General features: G+C 41.3%; 2 pseudogenes; both read right to left on the bottom strand.

Moving 5' to 3' along the window:
- Positions 1-1880: 1880 nt before the first annotated feature.
- On the bottom strand, positions 1881-3393 carry LOC118532727 (thymidylate synthase-like; annotated as a pseudogene).
- Positions 3394-3532: 139 nt separating this feature from the next.
- Positions 3533-4300, bottom strand: LOC118532725 (large ribosomal subunit protein uL30 pseudogene; annotated as a pseudogene).
- Between the last annotated feature and the right edge of the window lie 1833 nt (positions 4301-6133).

Genomic DNA, 6133 nt, shown 5'->3' with positions numbered 1-6133 from the left:
CTTATTAAGACACATATAAAATGTTTCCAGTTTGTAAGTACTGTATTAAAATCAATGCCGCAATGATAATCCTTGCCACAATGATCATCCTTGCACATGTCTTTATGTAATTTTGCCATCATATCTGTTAAAAAATGTCTGTGTACTGTGCACCTGCCACTTTCAGCTGCTGTCATTGTCGGTGCCTCCCCATACCTTCCTGGATTAGCTGACTATGTCAGCCCCCTTCTGCCTGCCCAGTGTCTCATAGCAGAGCTTGTTAATCCCCCCACCACAGGCTCAGTTGTAACCCACTTCTTAGATCCATCCTAAGAGAAGACAGAGGAAGAGTAGAGGAGAAAGAAGAAAGAAATGTGGATTATGTTCCAATTACTGCCAGACACAGCAGTCTTAGAAGCAATTATACAAAATTGCTTTCTATACTATAATAATTATAGTTATTTTTACCTCCTTTTTTTAAGTGATAAACATGGCCCACAGAAATGGACTGATCCAGGCAAATAGGGGTGGAACTGAGATTCAAAATCCTGGCTCGTTTTGTTCTAAGTACTTAGTCTCAAAGTCTTAATCTCTTTTCCCCTTCTGTGCTGTTTCCGTGGTACAGGCATTAGGTTCTACTCACTGTGAATGAGACCGGGGTGACCTTTGAACTCCAATGTCATTTTGTGAATTGCGGCCCCTCCTCTTCCCTAGCAGTGTCTCTATTCCCGGAACTGGCCAATCTCATACTCATATTCTTGTGCCTTGCTCCTATATCTAAGTTTCTCTTCCAGTACCTCACTTGGTATTCTAAATGTTCTTAAGACAAGGTACCAGCCTTCTGTGTCTCAAATATCTTTAGGCAAGAAGTTATTAAACTGCCATTTAGCTACAGTGCATGATGCATGTGTGTTGGGAGGGTGTTGGTGGTATAAACAGGAGGTGACATGACATCTGAGTTTTTGCTAAGTAGGGTTCTTGTTCGGTTTATGTTTCCAACAGGAAAGTTACTTTACCCATTAAAGGCACATACCATAAAACCTCCCCTTTGTAAAGAGGAAGAACAAAAGTGTCATAGATACAGACATAGGGAACCAAAATGGATGGACAAGCAAATAGAGAAAAGTTCAATTCTTCATTAATAAATACTAGTGGTAGGTATTTTGCAAAGTGTTTTCCAGGGAAGACATACCTTCTTTGCAGTACTGAAGGTGAACCTTGAACAAGTGCATTGGAAAAACCGAGAAGTTTCTGCAAACAATGAAATCATCAATATGAGGAAAACCAGATCCCAGCACAGAATAGCTTTAGGTAAGACAAGTGAAGACCCACAGAAGGGAAATCCATAAAAGAAACAAACAAACAAAAATCTTTTTCATATTAGATCAAGTTTTTACCAGTTCTTTAGGGAAGAGTAATTAAAATTTAATTCTAATAACCCATGTGAATCATTTAGTCTTTTTTTTTTTTTACAGAACACTCCTTTATTATAGCAATATGTAAAGCAAATATAACTTTAAATGTTTATAACCACAACTGTATGTTATTATGACTATTTGGTATTATTCAGCTTGCTCAAATTTAAGGGAGTAGTTTATATGCAATTCTAGAAATTCACTGACCTTCATAAAAATATGGGATTGAAATGCTGTGCATATTTTTAAGAGTATATAAATTTTCACTCTCTGACTTTATTCCCAATCTCAGCATTTTCACACGTCCTTGGTGAGTTAACCAAATTCGGGGCCTTTTGTTACTAAGAGAACCCTCAAGGTTATATTTGCCAGAGGCAACATCCTTAAAATTTAATGAACAATACCTGCTGGTCACCAATAGATTTTGGACCTAGTTCCTTTTTCCTTTAGAATAAATGAGCTTTCCCTGGGCATTTGGTCCAACCCCTAAAGACTGAATCTCCTTGGAACACCTCCTTTAAAGGCACTTGAAACAGCCGTTTCCATTTTAATAGTCAGGTGAGGATTGTACCCTTGGATCTGAAAGTCTTCAGCCTTGAAGTCATGGATTATCTCAACTTTTTGAAGGATTTTGAGCTTCAGGAAAGGCCTTGGTTCTCGCTGAAGCTGCATTTTCAGAGATTCAATGTGATTCAGGTAAATATGTGCATCTTCAAAGTATGTACGAAGTTGCCTGGCTTCCAGCCTGTGATGTGTGCGATCACATAGGTGAGCAGCACGAGCGGGCCATGTTGAAGGGCCATTGAGGGCAAGAGACAGCCAAGCCCATGTCTCCTGCCCTCCGGTCCAGCTGGCAGGACAGCTCACCAGTCAGCACGGAGATCTGGCAAAGGGCATGGCAGAGAGGTGGGGCCAGAAGATGAAGTGCTTTTGGATTCCAACCATACAGGATGATTCTTCTGTCCTTGGGTTTGGTTTCAATTGTGCCAAACACCTTTTGCGGTTGGTCTACTCCTTGACCTGAATAATCTGAATCTTTGTCTTTGAATTCTGCCCCCAAATGCCTCTCCGCTGAGAGCCATAAACTGGACCTAAATCCCCTTCTTCTGTTGGAGAATCCCAGACTGTCCAAGAAGTCTCAGGAGGCATTGGCATTCCAGATTGTCACTCCCTTGGAAGACAGTTTCTTAGCGTTTTTAGATCCCTTGATAAACCACAACAACTCCTCCAAAACACCCTTTCAGAATTCACATGTTGTTGTCAACAGAGGAAAGGCTGTAGTGCACCTGCATGCCAAACAACCAGAGCATGCTGGTGCCAGTGCGCTCATCCTTCTGGAACCTTCAGTGCAGAATGTGCTGGATCTGCCCCAGGCACTGCAGCTCCCTGTGGGGTGGCGGCCAAGGGCTCCCCGCCCCACCTGTGCTTGGCAGGCAGGGATGATGGGTGCTGCTGCTTGGAGCCGAGCACAGTCAGGGTGTGGGCATGGCTGGCGGACCCTGGAGGCGTGGGACACCAGCCAGCAGGCAAGGTGTTGTGTGACCCTTCCATGTGCTTCTTTTCCCCTCATTTACTCTTTCCTGGGAAGCCTGCTTTCTTGGATAATTACTGCTTGAATACACATGTGGAGCCTTGAGGATGGTATATGGTACAGCAGGGTGAGCAGAACTTGACACAAAACAGCCCACGCTTAAAATTCTGGATTGGTCACATAACCATCTATGTCAGATGGTATTTTCAAGGATGACCACAACAGTACCTGTCATCCCACATGTCCTTCTAGAACCTTCCCATTCTCACATCAAGAGGTGTAGTTGAATTATTCTCTAGTTGAAAATGGGTGGATTTGTGACTTTCTTGTAACCAAGAATGTGATAGAAGTACACTGTGACTCAGAAGCTAGGTCAGAAAAGGTGATGTAGCTCCCCTTGCTTGCAAGACATTTGTGTCGAAAATCTGAATCACTGTGTAAGCAATCCAAGTGTGCTGAGGCCGCCATACTGTGAGGAAGCCCAGACTAGCTCACATGGAGAAGCTCTGAGACTCTCTCTCTCTCTCTCTCTAGATAGGTAAGTAAGTAGTTTACGTAGGTAGATAAATAGATATCTTTTTTTTTTCAACTTGAAAGTAGTCATTTATTAACTGACCAGATTACAAAAATAATCATGGTAGATACCTTAGTTCATCCTTCTGATAAGCCTATTGATCTAATCTTCCCTGTTGCTAGCATCTCCACCTTCTACAAAATGGGAGGTCGTCTTCTTCATTCCCCGTCTTGGAGAAGATAACTTGAAGGGCCATCAAAAGTTGTTTGCGTCTTTGAAATGTTTTCCAACAGTATAGATCTGAATCAGATCCTCCTCCCTGCCATATTTACCAAGAGATCAAGCAATCAGTGTGTCGTCTGTCAGGTAATTTGCTTCTTGTTGATTTTTCCATAACCACACTTGTAGATCAATTTACTCACTGGTTTCAGGTTTGGGTCCACCCATGCTATATATATGGTTCCACCATCCTTAACATGTTAACTGAAGTCTTGTTGAGCTTAACAAAGGTGCTATTGAAGATCTGGCAAAGGCAAAGAAGCTGCAACACCTTTCAAACCTTTGGGCTCACACCATTGATACCTGATTCTGATGACCAATCCAATCTGGGTTCCACAGGTACATAGAAGTTGCCAACTTTTCTTGCCAACCTAGTCATTTGAATCTCAGTTCTGTACACCTTCCTTGTGGTAATGCTTAGCTTTTTCATCAATAAGCTTCCTCCTTGCCTTTTGAAGCATCTTGTGGGCAAACTTCTTTCTCTTAATGCTTGATCTGCAACTTTGCGAAATTCCTTTGCTTTTTCTTAAGGGTTTCTGGCAAAGCAGGAAACTTCTTTTTCTTCTCTTTCACACCTTCCATGGTTCTAGCCAAGAAAGAGCTATAGACAGATATCTTGATATCAGTATATCTTGAGAGAGAAAGGGAGACCAGCTTTCAGCTGCTCCAGCCCCTAAGTGTTGCAATATAGCTGCTATCTGACCACAGCCTCATAAGAGACCCCAAGACAGAATGGCCCAGCTGAACCTTTCTCAGATATCAAGTCCACATAATCTGGGAACATAATAACATGATTGTTTTATGCCACTAAGTTATGAAGTGAATTGTTACAATGCAGTAGTAGTTTAGGATCAGCATCTTGTAATCTTCAGCAAGTCACTTGATTTCTAGGAGTCTTGGCTTTCTTAGCTATGAAATAAGGGTAAAGATAACAACTAAAGAGGGTAAGTATTAAACTTGCCCACATGATGAGCAGCTAGTAGCAAGACCCATCCTCACGTGTGGGTCTACTACTTCATAGCCCCTCCTCACTGCCCCATTTCACTGAGTAAGCAATCACTCCTTTCTATTATTGACCTTATGACAAAATCTCAAAACTTCTAGATATTTTGAAATCAGTAGACAAAACACAATATGGTTTATATGAAGTTAAATAGGCTTTTTCTCACTGGTTTGGAGGAGGTAGAGCATGGAAGAGTCTTATGGACATGAAAATGTATTATTTAGGAGAAAAAATACATCGAAGCACTGTTAACCACTAAGCACAAATTAGTTCACCAGATTAATCACCAAACAGGGTTCCAAGGACCTAAGAACAATACAACAGTTTTGGTTGGAGGTGTAGAGAATCGGGGGTAGGAATCAGACATATGCCAGCAGTGGAATACAGCCAAATTGAAGGCTGAATTGAAGGTGCTTTCTTCCCCTCTGCTCATTTGCCCAGAGGATCCCTCCAATGTCATAGATCCTACTATTTTTACTCATGTTTCTTGTTCAATACCAATTTGCATAGCCCCTCAGAATGTCCTCAGTCTAGACCTGCTGTGGGTATATTGTGTGTGTGTCTGTGTGTGTGTGTGCGCACCTGCACATGTGTGCATGCATTGGGGAGGAAAAAATTTTAATTCTATCTATCTAGGTTCTTTGGCTGGTCTAATAATCAAATTAACATAAAACATTAACAAGACAAAACAAATTTAATTATGTATGTATGGGTGGCCCATAAGAATATGAGACCCAAGGACAAGCCGGGCAATTGAGGCTTATATGCCATCTTGAGCTAAGGAATGGGATGGGAACCTGAGGTTTGAAAAGGGAGGAGGATGATTCATAGGATGATAAGGAGAGCAGATGTGTGGTAATTATATTTTTGTCCTGCCATACATATAGGTCATTCAGATAAAAATGTTATCTCTTGGTAATAGCTTTCTTTCTGGGCCAGGTGTCCATCTAAATTCTTTTAGGTAGTTTAAAGGAGAGGTAAAAGTTATTCCTGAGTCTCTGGGTCTTGATTGCCTTCAGCTCAAAATGGTCCACATTTTGGGGAGACTTGTTCTGAACCCCTTCAGTGTAAGGAGGGATAAGGAAAGTAGTGTGGTGATAGATACTTAACATACAGCTCTTTTCTTTCTGTAGAAAGAAAAAGCCCTGATTTTCAGCATTTTCTGATTTCCATGGAGTAAATGCTTTCATCATGGTGAATTTCAAGCTACCAATTTGGTATTACTGAGCACAGAGTTGGGAGGGCCTGAGTAGTAGCACACCATTATATTGTTTCCATCATACACATATAATAGGCATAAATAACTTCAAAAACATAGTTAACAATAAAATATAAGAAATTGGGGTGCGTGGGTGCTCAGTTGGTTAAGTGTTCAACTCTTGATTTTAGCTCAGGTCTCAATCTCAGGGTCG

This window comes from Halichoerus grypus, chromosome 12, assembly GCF_964656455.1.
Source record: "Halichoerus grypus chromosome 12, mHalGry1.hap1.1, whole genome shotgun sequence".
Classification (NCBI taxonomy): domain Eukaryota; kingdom Metazoa; phylum Chordata; class Mammalia; order Carnivora; family Phocidae; genus Halichoerus; species Halichoerus grypus.
This window is presented reverse-complemented; position numbering and strand designations above follow the sequence as displayed.